At 38.6% G+C, this 22271-nt stretch overlaps 2 pseudogenes; one reads left to right on the forward strand and one right to left on the reverse strand.

Annotated features, from left to right (window-relative positions):
* Positions 1-307: 307 nt before the first annotated feature.
* On the reverse strand, positions 308-800 carry LOC110575816 (annotated as a pseudogene).
* Positions 801-1556: 756 nt separating this feature from the next.
* Positions 1557-22271, forward strand: part of LOC110575825 — a 45035-nt pseudogene continuing 24320 nt past the window's right edge.

The raw sequence follows: 22271 nt of genomic DNA on the forward strand, positions 1-22271 counted from the left end.
GGATGTACAGAAAAGAAACCCCTGTGCACTATTGGTGGGAATGCAGATTGGTAGAGTCACAGTAGAAAACAGAATGGAAATACTCAAAAAAATAAAAATAGAACCATCATATGATCCATTAATCTCCCTTTTGGGTATATATACATAGGAAATGAAATCAGTATCTCTGCACGTCTTTTTGTTCTTATGAATACAGTATATATTTGTCTTCCCTCTGTTAAACTTTGAGCCAGCCACTTTCCCTAGGCTGCCTGGGGAGGTACAGGGAAAAGGGACATACTGGGCAGACGAAATATGGGAGAAAGACCTATAGGAGGTGGAGACAGCTCCCTCCCATGATGAAGAGGATGAGAAAGGCCACCAGCAGGCACAAGAGCCCCATGGCCTCCAAGAGGGCAAAACCCAGAATGGCGTAGAAGAGCTGTTGCTTCAAAGAGGAGTTCCTGGCATAACCAATGATGAGGCTCCCAAACATAGTCCCAATTCCAGCCCCAGAGCCAGCCACCCCTACCGTGGCTGCCTCAGCCTCAATGAACGTGGCTGCTACGTCAATATCCCATGAAATGGCACTGATTCGGAAGCTGCCATAGGAATAAGTGACGTCAGGGGATGTGGGGCAGCCAAGCTGCTGAGGCTCTCATCTGTCAGTGTCTCGGGTGGTTTTAGCAGCACTGCAGTGGTTGGCTCAACAGCTGAGAGGTGCTCCTAGCCAAGAAGGGGGTGGCGACAACCGTTGCTCAGGTGTACATTTTCAGGGGATGAGGGGCTGTGGCAGGAGAGCTGCTCCCAGGGCAGAGAAGACAGAGAGTGAGGTATCTGCACTTCTATGTTCATAGCAGCAGTTTACAATAGCCAAGACGTGAAAACAACCTAAGTATCTGTTGACAGATGAACGGATAAAGATGCGATATATATATATCTCACCCATAAAAGAGGGAAATCCTAGGGCGCCTGGGTGGCTCAGTTGGTTAAGCGACTGCCTTCGGCTCAGGTCATGATCCTGGAGTCCCGGGATCGAGTCCCGCATCAGGCTCCCTGCTCAGCAGGGAGTCTGCTTCTCCCTCTGACCCTCCTCCCTCTCATGCACTCTGTCTCTCATTCTCTCTGTTTCCAATAAATAATAAATAAAATCTTTAAAAAAAAATTAAAAAAAAGAGGGAAATCCTACCATTTGTAACAACATGGATGAGTCCTGAGTGCATTATGCCAAGTGAAATAAGTCTGATAGAGAAAGGCAAATACTGTATGATCTCACTCATATGTAGAATCTAAAAAAGTTGAACTCAGAAACAGAGTAAATTGGCGGTTGCTAGGAGTTGGTGAGTGAGGGAAATGGGGAAATGTTGATGGGAGTCTGGGTGGCTCAGTTGGTTAAGCGTCCGTCTCTTGATTTCAGCTCAGGTCAGGATCTCAGGGTCGTGAGATTGAGCCCCACATTGGGCTCCGCACTCAGCTTGGAGTCTGCTTGAGGTTCTCTCTCTCTCTCTCCCTCTGCTCCTCCCCCCGACTCACGCTAAATAAATAAATAAATAAAATCTTTTTTTAAAAATGGAGAAATGTTGATCAAAGGGTAGAAATGTTCAGTTATAAGATAAATAAGTTCTACAAGTCTTATGTACAGCATGGTGACTATAGTTAACAATACTGTATTGTATACTTGAAATTTGCTAAGAGGACAGATCTTAAATATTCTCAACACAAAAATAAAATGGTAACTATGTGAGGTAATGGATGTGTTAACAAACCTAGTGGTAATCATTTCATGATATATATACGTATACACACACACACACATACACACATGTCAAATCATTACATTGTACACCTTAAGATTCCACAATGTTATTTGTAAGATATATATCAATAAAGCTGGAAATGAAAAATTTGTGTTTTGGTGAAAAAAGAAACATTTAGATATATAAATTTTAAGTATAAAAAATAAAGTCTTTGGGGCTCCTGGGTGGCTCAGATGGTTGGGCGTCTGCCTTCGGCTCGGGTCATGATACCAGGGTCCTGAGATTGAGCCCCGCGTTGGGCTCCTGGCTCAGCAGGGAACCTGCTTCTCCCTCTCCCTCTCCCTCTGCCTCTCTCCCTGCTCATGCTCTCTCTCTCTATCTCTGTGTCTCAAATGAATAAATTTTTAAAATCTTTTAAAAATAAAGTCTTTTACATTTCTAAATAAAATAAAAAATAAAAAATAAAACTGAGGAATAGACTTCCTGGTGAAATAATGTTTTATTCAAACTGGCAACCAATCAAGTCATTTACCAAGGATGAGTGTTGTATTTCATTTATTTTGTGTGTGTGTGTATATATATATATATATATATGCTTATGAATAGAGGCATTATTAAAGCCTAAAAAAAAGATTCTGTAATTATTCAAAAAGTTTGGTTGTTCTGGATAACAATGTAGCCTTTCAGCTAACCAAGCTATAATTTGTTAATTGGGTGGTATTCCAATTGTTGGAATGTAATCAACAATCCTAACCTCAGTATTAAAGGCAAAGTTTGAAGTGCACTGAATAACCTAAATGTGAATGTTAAAAATCAGAGCAAGTTAAAGATATTCATCAAGTCTGTGAGAATTTTTTCTTTGGTTCCCTGAAGTCTGCTATGCAGCTGGTTGGGCTGGATTGTTAACAAACATGACTATTACCACTGACCATATACTTAACATTTATTTTACAGACCTTTTCAATGTGTTACTTGTGGGAAATGGAAACACCAAAGTTCAAGTTTTGAAACTGCTTTTGCATTTGTCTGGAAATTCAGCCATAGCAGGAGGACTACTTAGTACCTAAGGATTCATCATCATTCCTTTCTCTTTATAATAGCCACCTAGCAAAGAAGATTCTTCTTGGAATACCTTTTTTAAGATTTATTTATTTTATTTGTTTTGGGGGGAGGGGCAGAGGGAGAGAGAGTCTCAAGTAGACTCCCCGCTGAGTTTGGAGCCCGACCCAGGGCTCAATCACCACCCTGAGATCATGACCCAAGCCAAAACCAAAGTCAGACACTTAACCACTGGCACCACCCAGGCCTCTCTTCTTTGAGTACTTCTATCAGAATATAAATAACTGCCTCAACATCAAAGGCCATTTAGCTTCTCAACCTACATTCACTAAAGGTTCACTGTTCTTCCTCCTCTATGGCGAAGAATGTGCCCAGAAAACAAGAGCTTTAAAAAAAAAGAAAAGAAGGGGTGCCTGGGTGGCTCAGTCAGTTGAGTGTCCAACTCTTGATTTCAGATCAGGTCATGATCTTGGGGTTGTGAGATCGAGCCCCACATTGGGCTCCACACTCAGCCCAGAGTCGGCTTGTCCCTCTCCCTCCCCCTGGCTTGTTCTCTCTCTCTCTCTCTCTCAAATAAATAAATAAATAAATAAAATCTTTTAAAAAAAAAGAAGAAAAGAAAAGCTTTAGTTTATCATCATGATGTGGATGTGAAGTAAAAAGATGTAACAATAACAAAATTGTGATAGTCGTATGTGTCCAAAGAGTAGTGCAGTCTGGAAGTAATGCACATTATAAATTTCTTACTTTCCATATTTCTTATAAAAGAATTCTTTCAGCAGCTGGATTTAAACAGTAAATGTCATGTCTCATCAATACAGCTAAAACTTGCCATGGTCTTCAAGATTATTTTGGACCATTTTATTGACACCAAATGAATATTGGAACTTGTACTGAAAACATTTATTTTGCTGTCTACATTGAGATATTTTGGTTATTTCCTCTACATGAAGAGACAGTGAGCTTTGTACACATAAGCTACACTTTCACCATTTGAAGTGATCCAAGACCACATTAGCATGTCATAAATTCATTGGTTTAGAACTATCATAGGAATGACACCATTCTTCTAGTACTGATGAGATCCTGAGTGCTCAGTTTCAACTGCCAACCCAGCCACAGAACATCCAAAAATCCAATCATCTGTACTTCTAGTCAATGCAAAATATAAACTTTAGGAGAAGGCACTCTCTAGTACTCACCCACTGCCATACAATGTGCCAGTACAGAAAGATATTATGGATAAAATACTGGATTTAATCCAAACGTCCATCGACAGACAATTGAGTAAATCAATTATCCAGTCTTTAAAATGATGAAGGAGGTCTGGATGTGGGTAATGTGGGAAAATATCCATTTGCAATGACGTGGATGGAACGAGAGGGTGTTATGCTAAGTGAAATAAGTCAGTCAGAGAAAGACAAATACCATATGATTTCACTCATATGTGGAATTTAAGAAACAAAACAGATGAACATAGGGGAAAGGAAGGAAAAATAAAATAAGACAAAAATAGAGAGAGGCAAACCATGAGAGACTCTTAACTATAGGGAACACACTGAGGATTCCTGGAGGGGAGGTGGGTGGGGTGATGGGGGTCATTAATTGGGTGATGGGCATTAAGGAGGGCACTTGATGTAATGAGCACTAGGTGTTATATGCAACTGGTGAATCACTAAATTCTACCCTGAAACAAATTAAAATAAAATAAAATAAAATAAAATAAAATAAAATAAAATAAAATAAAATGTTAACAGTAGGAGAAAAAAGAAAAAAAAAGATGAAGAAAGTCTGGATGTGGTAATGTGGAAAAATATCCACGAAATATTATTTTTTAAATACACACTGTAGGAAAATATGCCTAATGTGACCCTGTGTATATTTTTTAAATGAAAAATACTTATGCTTACAAATACATTAACGTTTCTGGAATGATACACGAACTACAGTAGGACTGGAGAGTGGAGAAATGACTTTTTTATGTATACCCTTGACTGTTTGAATTTTTACTATATTTTATAACTTTTTAGTAAAAATAATTTTTTTAAAAACTCACATTTCCAAACTCATTTAGATAATAAATGGCAGAGTTGGTAGATGAGTTTGTGCCTTCAGAATCCACATACACTGATCTTTCCACTATTACACGGTAAGTAAACTAAACACTATCGAGAAGTAGAATGACCTTGCCAGTTGACATCCATTCAGGAAATGTTGTAATGGACAATTTCAGTTTTCAAAAGAACGGACACTAAATTTTCAATTCTCCAGGTGAGGCTTAACTCGTTATATGTCATTATCCATGTTTTTAAAGCTTAGAAATGTTTACAAAATGGAGTTATTTTTCTATTATATATATTTTTTCAGCTTCAATTCCAAGGACTCATGATTTCCTTCACCACTCTTTTATTTGAACATTGGTATGCCTATGAAACCCTCTTTACTTCCATCCCTTCAGCTTTATTTCTAATTGAGAGGATTCAAAAAGCCATAAAAATGTGATCCTTGACAGGATTCTGCTCCAACAAGAAATCCTATGAATACTCTTCTCCAACCAAACAATACTCACCCATTGGAGCAGAATGACTATTGAGTATAATGGCTGGTGAGAGGTAATTCAGCATTTAATTCCTAGCATGAAAGGATGATGAATGCGTGCAAACATGCTGTGTTTGAGATCATCTCCACTGACTTGCTGCCCCTGCCTGTGAAATAAAAAGAGCTTTGGCTCAAACCAATGGATGTTGCCAGGTTTCCCTTTCCACACCTTATCATCTTAAACAGCAGTTGACTCTTTGATGTTTAGAAGAGAGGAGAAGAACAAAGCATAGGAAATTGTTGAAATTACTTTCAGGCTGTGTTTTATTTTTTCCTTTATTTGCTTTCTGTCCCTCTTCCAAGGATGGTGTTGCTTCCTAATGTGAAAGCTAGAGAGATCATCACAACTAAACAGTAAATGTCAACCAACAGCATTCAAAAGAATGGGCTCATTTCATATCTGCGGAGTGTATCTTTAACTCTGAGTGGGAATGAGTAAATTATAGGATTTTTTTTCCCCATTTTTGCAGGGAGAGGGAATAATTAGTTTGCTTTTATGAAATAAATTGCTTGTGTTTACAAAATAAAAACTTCAATACATAATGGTGAAATGGTATAAAATTAGCTCCATTTCTATGAATTCTGAATGTTTTCATTTTCAATGGATCTCATTTTTTCCTATTAAGAAATATTGTTGTACATGGGGATTTATTACATAATTATGATTTTCTGAGAAAATGTTGCTGCAATGAGATCATTCCAAACTTTGTTTCTCCTTCAGCTGTAAGATTTTGTCTTATTTTCCTCTTGATTAAGAAATCAGCAGGTTATCCAAATCAAACATTTATTATAGTCCATTCAAATCCATTCATACATATCACAATTTGCTCCACTAATATTTCAATTAAGGAAATACATAGAAAACAATTGTCTTTGCCTTAGGATGTTGTCATCCACTACATTGCTGGAAACATCCAAATATGCTCCATTAGACAGGGTTCCATTAATCATGACGGATCCCATGGGACCCACTTACAATGTTCTTAAACCATTCATTCTTTCATATCCAAAATCCAAAGGTCTTTAAATGTTCACAGCATTTCTGAGAAACACGATGTACTCATGAGATTATTTCTATGAGTCCTCTCCACACAGTACTGGCAATGTAGAAATGCAATATGCCTAAACATTCAGGCATGACAGCAAGAATATTCTTTGAGACATAAGTCAGTATATTCAATTAATTCCATTCCCATTATTTCTTTTTTTAAGAGATTTATTTATTTATTTTATAGAGAGAGCGAGCAAGTGGGGGGGGGAGAGGGAGAGAGAGAATCCTGAGGCAGACTTCTTGCTGAGCACAGAGCCAAGGCGGGGCTTGATCCCAGGACATCTGAGATCATGACCTGAGCCAAAATCAAGAGTCGGCCGCTTAACCAACTGAGCCACCCAGGTACCCCAGCATTCCCATTATTTCAATGATACCACCCTGCAAAGTGCTGAAGGCCTGAATAGAAAGCCCCAACTTTAGACATTAAAATACATCTTAAAGAAATACTCAAGTCAAAACTGAAGACGTTTTAGTTCAATTCAGGCTCCAACTTTTGCATCACTTACCCTTCCTTTTCTTCTATCCTTGAGTCCTCATCATTAATTCAAGATGGTAGAATCATCTTAAATGGGATGTTCTGCATCTTTCCCCTCCTTTCCCTTTCTATTACTACTCTTATTGCATCCCTATTAATATCCTCTCTTCAGAAAGATGGCAATTTTTTTAACTCAGTTTCCCAAGCTTGCTTCTCGGGAACACTGGGTTCCATGAAATAAATGACATTCAAAATGAGTTCCACTTGAGAAACATGGGCCTAAATATTTGTGGTATTTTTACTGCAGTATTTCTCAGAGCCTTTAAATTGCTAATCTTATTGACTAGGTAACCTATGTTCCAGGCTCTCTGCTAGATCTTCTTATATTATTCCTCTTGACAATTATGTTGTTGTTATTATCTGTTTTATAGATCACACAGCTCATAAGCAGTCAAGCCAGGATTAAATTCCAGCTCTTTCTCACTCCAAAATCCCTGTTCTTGGGGCACCTGGGTGGCTCAGTCAGTTAAGCATCTGCCTTTGGCTCAGGTCATGATCCCAGGGTCCTGGGATCAAGCCACACATGGGGCTCCCTGCTCAGTGGGAGGCCTGCTTCTCCCTCTCCGACTCCCCCTGCTTGTGTTCCCTCTCTCTCTCTCTGGCAAATAAATAAATACAATCTTTTTTTAAAAAACCTCAAATTCCTGTTCTTTTCATATTTCCCTCTTCGGACTGAGACATCATACCATTTCCTTAAAGGTCACCATGTCCTCATTTAGCTACATGTTTCTTTCTCTTAATAAAAAAATGAACATCTTGATATTTTTTAATAGAGAGAAAATTAATTTTGCTTTGTGATGGAGTTAATACTGTAGAGGATAATGGCATACATCTTTGTGTCAGACAATATTACTCAAGTTTTGGTTCTGCAAATCACTAGCTATGTAACAAAGGATAAGTCCTTTAATCACTTAAAACCTATTTCTTCATCTGTACTATGGGTAAAATATTTATTTCAGGAAGATATTTGTGAAGCTTGAATGTGATTATGCAAGTAAAGCACTTAGAGCAATTGGACATATAATAAGTATTGCATTATAATACTACCATTAATTAATAATGATAACATCATGATGTCCCTAAGACTCACTTGCCTAGGTTTCTTAACCCAAACTGGATTGGCTATTCTAATTCAGTTAGATTTTATTTGAAGTTTTTATAATAAAAATTGATAAATGATTTATAATGCTATTAAAAGAGAACAGTTTAAATTAATAATACACTAAGTGATAAATTTCCCATACTCAACTTTGATCCTAAATCTAGAATTGGAATTTGTCCAGCCTATGCTTCAGGTGTCTGAAATGAAGGCTATTTTAGTTTTGCAACTAGGTAGTCCCTAAATAGTAAGATTCAATTTTCAATGTGGATCTTACTAATTGAGATGATCTAGCATAGAGTACCAGCTTGCCCTTCCCAAATTAAGACATTCAGGATGTTGACTTTCCTTTCTGTAAACATTTTTAGATGAAAACTGCAAAATGATCTTATTTTCTGTATTTTATTATCAATCTTAAAAGAGATTTTGAAAAAATATACAATTTTTGAAAATTAAAATTTATAAAATTATTAAATACATTGATTGAAAGAAGAAAATGCCATTGACTTTTAGAGATCTATTTAATAACCAATTTTAACAAAACCCCACCAAATTGAGCTTTACTTATTTGGAATTTATAATTCTCTGAGACAAAGACCAGAATACAGTTTTAAAATAACTTCATGAGGGACGCCTGGCTGGGTCAGTCAGCGGAGCATGCAACTTCTGATCTTGGGCTTTTGAGTTCGAGCCCTATGTTGGGCAAAGAGATTATTTAAAAATAAAATCTTAAAAAACACAAAAACCAAAAAAACCTCCTGAGGATTCACTGCTATTTGGTGTATGTTTTTCAGGGTAGTAATTATCATAATAGCAGGGCTTAAGGGTATGATATAAACCAGGAACTGCTCTAACTGCTATACATATATTAACTAATTGAATCTTCAAAAACATTTTATGAAGTGGATACTAGTGTTACCCATTTTACATATGAACCAACTGAAGGAAAGAAAGATTGTTACTTACCCAACAACCTACAACTTGTAATGCAGAATTGGGGTCTTTTATTTTATTTTTTGTTTAAAGAGGGTTTTTTTTATTTGTCCGAGAGAGAGAGAGAGAGCACAAGCAGGGGGAGCGGCTGGCAGAGGGAGAAACAGGCTCCCTGCCCTGATGCGGGACTCGATCCCAGAACCCTGGGATCGTTACCTGAACCAAAGACAGATGCTTAACCGACTGAGCCACCCAGATGCCCCAGAACTGGAGTCTTTTAATCCAGACAAGCTAGCTCCACTATCTGCACTCTTACCTACTGCACATTGATTGCCTTTATTCCCATAGTTTTACAGAAATTAAACCTACTTAAAATGTTTAAACCTTGATGTTGGTCAAATTCAGAATACTACTTTCCAGTTAGTCCCAATATTTTACTACTCAATGTTCATTAATTTGTATTTTAAGAACACGATTCTTTGATCTACATTCTAGAAAACCTCATCAGAAATACTGCTGACATTTCCACGGACACAAGTCTCAATAGTCAGCTCATCTCAGTTCTAATTTTTATCAAGAATCTTCTGGAGACAAGTATAAAACAGCATGTGTCCAATGCCAATACATGTTTTAAGATTGAAGCAATCCGTTTTCTCTAAAATACACCTGGAAAGATATGTACTGTCTCTTATTATGAGAAAAGTGGCTTATCGTTTGTTTGCCAGAACTCCAAGTAATAGTAAAGTCAAGAAGCTGAGAGTTGAAATAAACAAGGCACAATACTGGCAAGGAAGAGTTTGTATCTGCAAGTCTGGGTTGAACATTTTACTTGCATAGTATATTTTAGACCCAATGTAGATAAATGTGACCCGATATTGCTAGTTTCTCAGAAACATTCACACCCCACTTCCCAAAACACAACCATACTTTATTCTCTTTCTCCTTGGATTCAAAACTCTTGATCTTTCTTTCACTGGATCCTAGGGAGGCATTTATCAAAGGGTATTCTATGGGATATTGATAAGTATTAAGGGCAGAAAAGTGTTCTGTAGTCAAGTAAGTTTTGGAGAAACTAAGTTAAATGAAGTTAACCAGGCTTATGTACTGTGGGATTTGCAGAGCCTTTAGATACTAATTCCTAACAATCTCCAAGAGCAGAACAAAATATGAAGAAACCCTCAAAAACTCTGGCCACACATTTTTTTTGGAGCATGCCAATGTGGGAAAATTACTTCACAAACATGTTTTGGGAATCAATGGTGTGATGCCATAAGTCATTAAAATTGGCAGAGGATAAAGAAAAATCTCAAGTGCTGGTTTATAGACTTGCTGTGTTAGGAACTCATTTTGGGGAGGAGATGTAGAAAGAAGATTTCTCGGAAATACATTTTCTAAGGTTCTACACCTAGAAATCTGGGATAAGGTCCAGGATCCTATATTTGGTGTGGGGTGGGGTCTTTCTTTTTGTTTGTGCAGCAGAGCTAGGCTTTAGAACCACCACATAATGGAAATACCATGGCTTCATAGCCTAAAGCATATTTACACACCTCCCCTCAATTATATATACACTATGATAAACACAACAATGCCCCCCTCAAAGATGACTATGTCTTAATCCCCCGAACCTTTGAATATGTTAATTTACATTGCAAAAAAAGACTTTGCAGATATGATTCAGTTAAAGATCTTGAGATAAATTGATCTTGGGTTTATCAGGTTGGGCCAAATGTAATCACAAGGTCCTCATAAGAAGAAACAGGAGAGTCAAAGCCAGAGAGAGAGATTTAAAGATGCCACACTTGTGACTGATGATGCAGGAAGGAGCCATGAACCAAGGATTGCAGGGAGCCTCTTAGAACCTGAGAAAGACAAAGGAATGGATTTCCTCCTAGAGCCTCCAGAAGGAACACATGCTGTTGACTCCTTTATTTTAGCCCAGTAAGATACATTTTGGACTTCTGACTCCCCAGAATTACAGGATAATAAATGCTTATTGTCCTAAGCCACTACGTTTGTGGTAATATGTTACAGCGGCAATAGAAAATAATGTATAAGTAATGTATATACTCACATAATTGAATGCAACACCTTTTAGCCATGGGAAACAAAATTATTGTTTTCATATAACATAAATGTTGCCAATTTACAATCCTGCTGCCCTTAATAGTAAGAACAGAGGGGAGAGACTAGCTAACCATGTTAGTGACACAGAAGCTGAATATTTAAGCTCCTTGACAAGGTTCCCAACGCTAGTAAATGGCAGAATGTGGTTTGAATGCAGGTCTGCCGGACTCCAAAATTCAGGCTCTTTTATCTGCATCAATGAACCTCTCTGAGCATCCTGCATAACTATCACAATGCTTAGTTTCCTGCCGTATATTAGAATTACAACATAAGGGGGAAGTGAAAATGCAGAAATTGTTCAGTCTGGAAAAGTATTATCATCAACAAGAATAATACGGTATAGTACTACAACTTGAGGGAAAGGAAAAGAAAAGAACGCTATTTCTGGAAGAAGAACATGAACGACTGTTAGAACCAGCATTACATCTGATGGTGTGGCAGAAACATGTATAAAGGTCACACATAGGAAACCACCTTACACAGTGCCTGAGACTAAGGCTTACTCAGAACTTCAGAGTATACCTCCTTCACCCACCCCACTGCAAAGCTAAGAAACAATAAGTAAAAACAACATTAAACACAGCTGATAGAACTATAGGAGCCACATACTCTCTGGGGAGCCATGGCAGAAAGAGAAGATTCAAACCCAAGCAGCAAGCGAACATCAAACCCAACCCGATCTTTTTGACAGGATTCACACAAAACTCTACACTAAAGGCATAACACAGGAAAGGCATGCTCACATCCAAATATAAGTGGGAAAAAATTTACCTCAGTATGGATTGTCCTATACAAAATATCAAGAGTTCAACAAAAAAATGACAAGGCACATCAAAAAGGGAAAAAACTGACACAGTCTGAATAGAAAAGTTATCATCAAAATACAACTCAAATATGACACAGATATTGGCATTATCAGTGAATTTTACATAACCATGATTAATATATTAAAAGAGACAACAGAAGTGAGAAAACATGAATTAACAGATAGGTAATTTCAGCAAAGAGATGGAAACCGTAAGAAAATGGAAGTGCTAAAAATGAAAAACCCAGTAACACAGATGAAGAATTCCTTGGATGGACTCATCAGTAAACACAACCAAGGAAATACTCAGTGAGCTTGAAGGTAGGTCAGTAGAAATTATCACAAAATGGGGAAAAAAGAAGAGCATCTAGAAGCTGTTGGGCAATATCAAATGGTCTAATATATGCACAACTAGAATTTCAGCAGAAGAAAGAAAGAACAAGGCAGAAGAAATATTTGAAGAAATAAAAGTGGAGAATTTTCCAAAATTATTAATAGATAACAAAATTAAGACCCAAGAAATATGGAAAAAAGTGAGCAGGATAAATATAAAAACATTCAAGCATATAATATTCTTTAGTAAGACAAAGGTACAGACTCTAAGGCAGCCAGAGAAGAAAGGAAAATTCCATACTGAGAAATAGAGATCATAATTACAGCAAACATCTCATCAAACATACTACAAAGAAATCAATAAACACCCTTAAAATGTTTAAACATAAACAGGGGCTCCTGGCTGGCTCAGTTGGTTAAGTGCCCAACTCTTGATTTCAGCTCAGGTCACGAGCTCAGGGTCGTGGGATCAAGCCTCGTGTGGGGCTCTGCACTGAGCTCCTCCCCCCACCCAGCCTCTCTCTCTCTCTCTCTCAAATAAACACATAAATAAAATCTTTTAAAAATTCTTATAAAAAATAAAATAAAATAAAATGCTTAAACAAAAAAAATTCTCTCAATAGTCTGAGAACATTAAGCAGATTACCAAGAGAAAAAAAATTTTGTCAGACACATGCATGATTTGCAAATTTTTTTTCCTCTAGCTTGCCTTTTTATTCTCTCAGTTTGTCTCATTTTTAGTCTTTTTTAAGTAAGCTCTACACTCAATGTGGGGCTTGAACTCATATCCCAAGATCAAGAGTCCCATGCTCTACCAACTGAGCTAGCTAAATGCCTCCAAAATTTTTAGTTTTGACGAAGTCCAGTTTATTATTTTGGTATTTGTCTTTGTTTGACTTATTTCACTTAGCATAATATCCGCTAGTTCTATCCATGTTGTCACAAATGGCAAGTTTGTTCTTTTTTATTGCTGAGTAGTATTCCTGTGTGTGTGTGTGTGTGTGTGTGTGTATACCACATCTTATTTATCCATTCATCCATTGATGGACATTTAGGTTGTTTCTTGGCCATTGTAAATAATGCTGCAATGAGGTGCTTCTGGGTGGCTCAGTCAGTTGAGCATCTGCTTTTAGCTCAGGTTATGATCCCAGAGTCCTGGGATCAAGCCCCACATCGGGTTCCTTGCTCATTGGGGGGTCTGCTTCTCTCTCTCTTTCTCTCTCATATAAATAAATAGGATCTTTTAAAAAAATAATGCTGCAGTGAACATAGGGGTCCATATATCTTTTCAAATCAGTGTTTTCATCTTTTTGGATAAATATCCAGAAGCAGAATTGCTGGATCATAGGGTAGCTCTATTTTTAATTTTTTGAGGAGCCTCATACTGCTTTCCACAGTGGCTGCAGCAATTCACATTTCTGCCAACAGTGTTTAAGGGTTCCTTTTTCTCTACATCCCTACCAACACTGGTTATTTCATTACTTTTTTATGCCTGAATAGTACTCCATTGTTTGTATACACCACACTTTGTTTATCCATTTTTATGTTGATGAAGGCTTGTATTGTTTCTACTGTTGGACTCTTGTGGAAAATGCTGCAATGAATATTGGCATATGAGTTATCAGGGTATCTTTTCAATTCTTTTTAGCATATATCTAGGTGTGGAATTGCTAGGCCATATGGGAATTCTCTGTGTAGCTTTGTTTTCTGCAATGCCTCCACCACTTTTCATTCCCTCCAGCAATGTATGAGGGTTCCAATTTCTCCACATCCTTGCTTACACTTACTATTTTCAACAGTCTTCATTTTAGCCATCCTCATAGATATGAAGTGGTATCTGTTATGATCTTCATTTGCATTTCCTAAGTACTAAAGATTTTGAGCATCTTCCCACGTGTTTATTGTCCATGTATAGACCTTTGTAGAAATGTCTATTCAAGTCTTTGACCATTTTTTAATTGTAGTGTTTGTTTGTTTTTTTGTTATTGAGTTTTAGTTCTTTATATATTCTGGATATTAAACCCTTATCAAATATATGATCCACAAATATTTTCTCCCATTCTGTAGGTTATCTTTTTACTTTCTTCATAGTGTCCCTGAGTGTATAAAATTTTTTGGATGTTGATGAAGGCAAATATCATATGGTGCCCTTTGTATCATATCTAAGAGTTTACTGCCAAGTTTAAGCTCATGAATTTTTACCCCTCTGTTTTCTTTGAAGAGTTTCAGGGTTTCAGCTTGCACATTTATGTACCATGTAGTGGCCACCCTGGCAACTGGGCAATAGTCTATCTTTTAGTTCCAGCCTTAAAGTCTTTGATATGTTGTTTAGGAACAGACCCATGCATGCATGGCTTTGGAGTGACTCCAGGAGTCCTTTAACAACTTTATGGGTTTGCTTTCTTAAGCTCCTTCCCTTCTCTGCAATCTCCCCACTATTTCTGGATTCTCTTTATAATCCTCCAGCAAGAAAACTGGGACTTTATTTACCTTGATATGCCATACTCTTCTCATAATTGTACCAACATCTGAGACTAACATTGGAATGAGAGTAAGAGAAAAATATGAATAGAAATTTGTCCCACACTTTTGGGACCACAGCTCTTCTGATTAGAGAGGAGGAATCCTTTCTTTTAGATATTTAGATGCTTATTTAACTATGTTGTATATTCAAACACTGGAAAACTATTCAGCAATAAAAAGGCATTAACTACTATTAGCAACTACTTGGATACATTTCAAAGGCATTATCCTTAGCAAAAGAATCAAGCCACTTAGGTTCACTTAGTTTATGGTTCCATTTATATAAAATTCTAGAGAAAATAACACAGTCTATGGTAATAGTGGCAGAATGCACAACAATTTTGCCTGAGCCAAAGATTATGGGGATTGACTATAAAGAGACACAGAGGATTATTTTGCGATTGCTGTAAATATTGTATATTTTTCTTATGATGGTAGTTACTGATGAAGATTCTCTTTGGCCAAACTCTAATCAGGCTCTGCTAAGAAATTTTCCAAGTAGGCCTCCACTTTTGAACTTCTGTATTCAGCTCTGCATTGTGCTATCTTAGCAAGAGTCCTAAGCCAGTTTAGCCAGAATCCCTCATTCTCCCTATCTAATCACCTTTGAGATCTGAACAAGTTCCTTACCTCCTACTATGCCCCAGCAGTAATGGCCCATCTTCAGCAAGAATCCTGTTAGGTCGGTTTAGCCAGAATCCCCCCTTATTCCTAATGTTTTATCTTAGTTTTTCATCCATGGACACCCACCCTACTCCTTGACTATAAATTCACACTTCTCCTTGTATTCAGAGTTAAGCTCAATCTCTCTCCCCCACTGCAAGACCCCCACTGCAGTGGTTCCTACACCCATCATGACAGTCTTGAATAAAGACTGCCTTACTGGAGACTTCTAGGTGGCTCAGTCGTTAAGTGTCTGCCTTCGGCTCAGGTCATGGTCCCTGGGTCCTGGGATCGAGCCCCACATTGGGCTCCCTGATCAGTGGGGAGCCTGCTTCTCCCTCTCCCTCTGCCCCTCCCCCTGCTCATGCTCCTTATCTCTCTGACAAATAAATAAATGAAATCTTAAAAAAAACTGCCTTACTGTTCTTTTACAAGCATCATGAAGAATTTTTCCTATAATAGTAGTTATATAAATTTATCATAATTCATTAAAATGTACACTTAAAATGGATGCATTTTAAGTAAATTATTCCTCAAATAGTTATTTTTTTTTAATGAGAGAGAAAAAAAAAAAAACCCAGAATGAAAAAAAGTGTTGAAGGACAAAAAGATTAACTCTAATTTTTCCCTAAGGCCCTGGGCCCCAAACACTTACAGTACTAAACATTTTGAATCTAGGTACAAAAAACTAGACATTATTGGGCATTCTCTAGAATGGTAAAAACTAAAGATTTGTGGATGGAAAGAGTCTTATTCAGCAAATATGGATAGATGTGAACAGCAGGTGCCAAGTATGAACTTAGCTATAGATGAAGTCGTTTTCTTGCAAAATAAAATTAGTAATCTCAAAATGATTCCGTATTTTTGTGTATCCACAAAATGAAAAACAAATGGATTATTATAATGTAATTAATCATGTACTTTAGTATTACATTTGCAATGATAAATTCAAATCCAATGAAGGAAATTATATAAATATATTACCGAATCATATATATGTAGAAGAAACTCCATAATAGAAATGCAGCATTTTTATTAATATTTTAAACAGAATCTTGTTTAAGTTAGTTGCTTGTTATTATACTTGATTTATACAGAAACTAGAAGTTCTTCTTTTGACCACTAGATAGAGCTTTGATATTAATGTAGTAAATAAGACCCACTAAATCTCCGGAAAACTATCTTGATACTTGTCTTATATACATGCACTGCTTTGCCTCTAAACATTTTGTTTCCAGACCTGTTTAAGTACGTTCTGAAAAGGCATTTTTCTCCGCTGTCAGCCATAGCATGAGTTAGAAATTTCCTTACCACAAGGCATGCTACTTAGTGTTTAGTCCAGAGCTTATTGAGGGAATGAGATGAGAATCAATTGGTTGTCCTCTAAGAAGGTCTTGCATCAAATAAGTCATGTTGGACCAATTTAAAGAATAATTAATAATTCCTAATTGTGTCATGGCTACATTTATTAGACTAGTTGAGATGAAACTGTTTCCATAGAATTATAATCTGAGACAATTCAATTGGAACCTTACTAGTGTTGACGTTAAGCATCTTCAGCTTCTGGGATATTAGTATGTGGTCTTCGCCGAAGGCATCAATTCCATTATGTATGTGCAGGAACTAGGGGAGAAGGCCTAAATATCTCCTCTCGTAGAAGAATTGACAAGTTCTCTTTGCTAAGGACCTATAGGTCTGAAATGACTTCAGCACTGGGCTGGAGAATCAAGTAAACACTCACATCTGGCCTGATAATTCTCTCTGGCTGGGGAGAATTTCCACAGTTTCTTCTACTCAAAATATAAAGACCCAAAATATGGAAAAATTATTTCCTACATTTTCAATAAATGTAAGGTAAAGTGCACATGTATAGCTTTCCCTCCAAAATTATATTCCGAAATTGGCAAAAGGTATGAGTCAATAATCGAAGTACCTAGAAATAATGGCAAGGCACCCAATTTTATATAAAGTCAATCACAAATACATTTCCACATAAAGACATGTATATATCAAATTAATTGGGCTGTCTTTGGGTGGTTGGGGCTATGGGTGTGTTTATTTTTCACTTATTTGTTGTCCTTTAAAATATGAGTTTATAATTTTAAATTGGAAGGAATACACTTTAAAAAACAAAGGAAAATGGGACAAGGGGAAATTTATATAGGCAAAAATTAGCCACATTATTAGGTCACTAATCTTCCTTACATTGAGGACAAATAGAGTGCTTGCTTCGGCAGCACATACACTAACATTGAGGACAAATAGTATTGGTTAAATACTCAAAAGCAAAAATAAGAGACATTTTGCCCTTGGAGGTACTATAATTTTCAAAATAGACAGACTGTTTGCTGGTGGACTCCCTCACTGATTTTCATCTAGAGACCAAAGGAATATGTTCTTGTCCACCCTCTTAGTACTTATGTAGTTGGACATAGACTGAACACTGGTATTGGCAATGGAAAAGACATTCACCTAATCCTATGGACAGACACGTATGTGCATGCCTACATCAAAGCATGCAGACACATCCGTGCAGGCACACAACACACACACACACGCTTATTCAAATAACTAAAGCCAGCATTATTCCTGAGTTAAGATAGCAGTAGGAGCATAAGCATAATCACACAATTCCTACTCCTAAATATTCATTGATCAACTAAAGAAATACACAAATAGGAAAAATTTTCATCAGCAATGAAAACACTAGATATTCCATACCACAAATTTCTGAGAACCATGGGGTATATATTGAAGGCACCCAGAGAAGAAATTCATTTTGACAGAATATGATCTTTCCAGGAAGTAAGTTGTAGGAGACTCATTTAGAACAGACACTGATATTTTGTAACTTATAGTTAAGGCTGACGTTATATGTGACTGAATATAAAGACAGAAGGGGAGCTGTTAGGAGATTCAACTAGGTTTCTTCTCTCCTCTAGAGATGGGTGTCTTTGAGCTTCCATACTGATGTAAGGCATGAGGTCATAGGTGCAGGCTGGCAGAGAGAAGGCAGCGCACTCAGTAGGAATCAGGGGCATTTGACTCATTGCTTTGTGTAACTTGCCTGTGCCTTCACAGCCTGCTCAGGCACAGTCATGCACATTCCACTTCCACTGAATGATGCAGCGCTGCTGTGTTTGCTCCATTTTATAGCTCGGTGGATCAGCTAGGCTACAGCTCATGATGTGCAACTCAGACTGCATTATAAATTGGTGTCCCACGGTCAAGTGTTCAGTCTCTATGTAGGCCCAGTAGAGGACAAAAGCTAGTTCTTAAAAAGAGTAGTTACCTGAGGGTGATGATAGGGCCTTGCTCCCAAATCCTAAAGGCCTGCACTGTGATTCACCTACAGACGCCTGCCAAAGGAATGCCAAACAGCATCCCTATCAACACGGACCCTTTGAACACCTTTGGATCTGATGGATCATATGGTCCAAGTGACAGAGCACCTTTCTCAGCAAGTGCGGCATATTGCAGAACCTTCTCTTATTCTGGGCCCCATTCAAAATGAGCAGCTCTTCGGGTCACTCAGTAATTGAATCGAGTAACACACCCAGTTGAGGAAGATGTTGCCGTCAAACCCAAGGGGGCCCCTTAGGCCTTGTGCCTCTTTGATGTTTATAGGAGGTGTGAGATACAACAAATTATCCTTTACCTTAGAAGGGATTCTTCCATATGCCCCAGGCCACTGGATCCTTAGAAATCTCACTGAAGTAGAAGGCCCCTAATTCCCATCAGATTTATATCCCACTCTCTGATGTGCAAATGTCTGACCATAAGTCTAGTGCAGTTGCTTTTTCTTGCTCGCTAGATACAAATCAACATAATGTCAGCAATGTAATGGACCAGTGTGATATCTTCAGGAAAAAAAAAAAAGATGATCAAGATCTCTGGGAACTAGGGAGGGTACTCAGTAGGAATCAGGGGCACCTGATTAACCAAAGTGGAAGCATAGAAGACACCAGAATCCATCCACCCACAAAGATCAACAATTAGATAGCTATCTGTGAATAAAAACACACCTGAGAAAGATCAGGAGTGCACTTAAGCATCAGCAACACAGCAGAACAAAAAACCTGAGAATAACTGCATAATAAAGGGTAAGAAAGAACAGCTTCAATTTGCCCACATCTTCCAGTGCACCCAGCGGGCACTGCTCTGGACCAAGAGGGAACACCCAGGTTCAACAAAGCTCCCCTGGCTAGCAAAAGGAGAGTGGAGTGCGCGACCAGATTCCCACCTTTCAGGGCACCGCACAGAGGACTCACTTAGGTTTCAGCAGCTGGTGCGGCTTAGGACCTCAATAGCCCTTGTGGATGCTGCAGATCCCCTCAGCTTTCATCACCGAGGCCCTTATCGCAGACCCCAGCAGACTGTTAGGCAGAAGAACCCAGCAGCTTTCACAGCTGAGCAGGTTCTCGCCTTCACAGACACTAGCCTTCGGAGTCCCTCCCTGCCCCAACCCCTCCCCTTCTGCCGGAGCCCAGGAGCCACACTGGCAGCCAGCCCCAGCCTCTGCAGCCACGTGCAGGCAAAATGCCAGCCTAGGCCCCCATGGCCGAGCCCCACCGCTACGCATGCTCTCACGGCTAGCCCTTGGAATTACTCACCTGCATGCTGCCAGCCCGACTCCTGTCACTGGCCTCCATGGCCATGCACACATCTGGCAGGAGAGCTCAGAGCCACAGAAGCCAAGAGCCAAGGCCACATAATGGCTTGTGGGCCTGGATCCTGCCCTGTCTCCTGTCACTGGCCTGCACCCTTGGGTTCACCTAAAGCTAACAGCTGCAGCCGCACACCTGGACACTGCCAGCCCAAGTCCTGTCACCAGGCTCCACGGCCATGTGTGGGCCCGTGGCAAGTCCCTGAGCTGCACCAGAGCGCCTGACAGACCCCTGCAGCTGCAGCGTGCCTGTCCTTGAACCCAGTCCTGCTGCTGGCCCAGGCCCCCACCACTGCATATGGGCAGGCGGGCCGCCCCTGCCGCCACACAGGCACACGCTGCCAGCCCCTGCGGTCAGGTGTGTGCAGACAACCAGATCAGGCCACCACCACTGCCTCCCCTGGTCCCTAGCCATTGGACCTGGAGGCACTTCAAAGGACCCCGACAACCCTCGCAAACCACCTGCAGCACTTGCCACGGATCATGCAGTAGGTAATGTCAATGGACCCCAGTGACCTGAGCAGATGAGACGTATGCAAACAGGGAGCCACGGATGCTTCGATATTGGGTGCCGGGCACCACTAGACCTGGACTCACAGCACGCCCCAGAGTGCCTCCACACACAGGTGAAGGGCTTTTCTGACCGAAGTCAAATATTATTTGAATATAATTTGAGGGTAAGATTAATTACGGATGCACATTTTAACCTCAGGGCAATGACTCAATAGTGCATGGGTTGGCAAACTTTGTTTGAAGGGCCAGAAGTAAATATTTTAGACTTCTGGGCCATATTTCTGTTCAACTACTCAACTCCACTTTTGTGGTTTATGTATGTAAAGTAATGGGCTTAGCTGTGTTCCAATAAAACTTTATTCATATAGAAACAGGCAGCTGGCCCACGGCCCATAGCTTGTTGACCCCTGCTTAATGGTGGAGATTAAATGGATTAAAAACACACAGCCAAAAAGAGGAAAAAAGATACATAGAGTGGATGTTATAAACAACTGCTAGCATGATGGTAGATTTTAATCCAACCATAATTATAATTTCACTAAGCATAAAGGTCCTAAAACACAAAATTAAATACAGGTTGGATTTTTTTTTAAAAGATTTTATTTATTTATTTGAGACAGAGAGAATGAGAGAGAGAGAGCACATGAGAGGGGGGAGGGTCAGAGGCAGAAGCAGGCCCCCTGCTGAGCAGTGAGCCCGATGCGGGACTCGATTCAGGGACTCCAGGATCATGACCTGAGCCGAAGGCAGTCGCTTAACCAATTGAGCCACCCAGGCGCCCCTACAGGTTGGATTTTAAAAGGCAAGACACAAATAGAGGCTGTCTATAAGAAATCCTTTTCAAATAAAAAGGAATAGATACATTAAAAGTAAAAGGATGGAAAAATAGATGCATAAAAACAAAAATATAAAGAAAGGTGAAGTAGCTACCTTAATATCAGATAAACTAGACTTCAGAATGAGTAATATTACCAGAGATAAAGAGGGACATTGACTATTTATAAAGGGGTTGGCTCTCCAAGACAACATAACAATGCTGTGTGCATATACACCCAATAATAGAGCTTCAAATAATAGACCTAAAAGAATAAATAGACAAATCTGTAATTATATTTGGAGACTTCAACACTCCTCTCCTAGTTATGGATACAATCATTGGAAAGAATAATGAGAAAGCAAATCAGTAAGGAGATAGAAGACCTGAACAACACTCAACTACCTTCCTCTAATTGACATTTATAGAACACTCCACCCAACATCAGAATACACATTTATTCAATTGAACATAGGACATTTATCAGTAGAGACTATATTCTGGGCCATAAGGAAAGCTCAATGATTTTAAAAGAATTCAAGTCATGCAAAATATTATTTCTGAGAACAAAGGAATGAAGTTAAAATTACAAAATGGACAAAAATCAGGAAAACACACAAATACTTGGAAACTGAAAGATACACCTCAAAATAACCCATGGGTCAAAGAAGAAAACAAAAGGAAAATTAGAAAGCATTGTGAAATGAATGGAAATGAAAACATAACATATGAACATTTGTGAGATGCAGCCAAGGCAGTGATTAAATAAAAATTCAGAGCATTAAAGTACTACATAAAACGTCTGAAAATTTGATAAAA

The sequence above is a fragment of the Neomonachus schauinslandi genome, chromosome X, assembly GCF_002201575.2.
Source record: "Neomonachus schauinslandi chromosome X, ASM220157v2, whole genome shotgun sequence".
Taxonomy (NCBI): domain Eukaryota; kingdom Metazoa; phylum Chordata; class Mammalia; order Carnivora; family Phocidae; genus Neomonachus; species Neomonachus schauinslandi.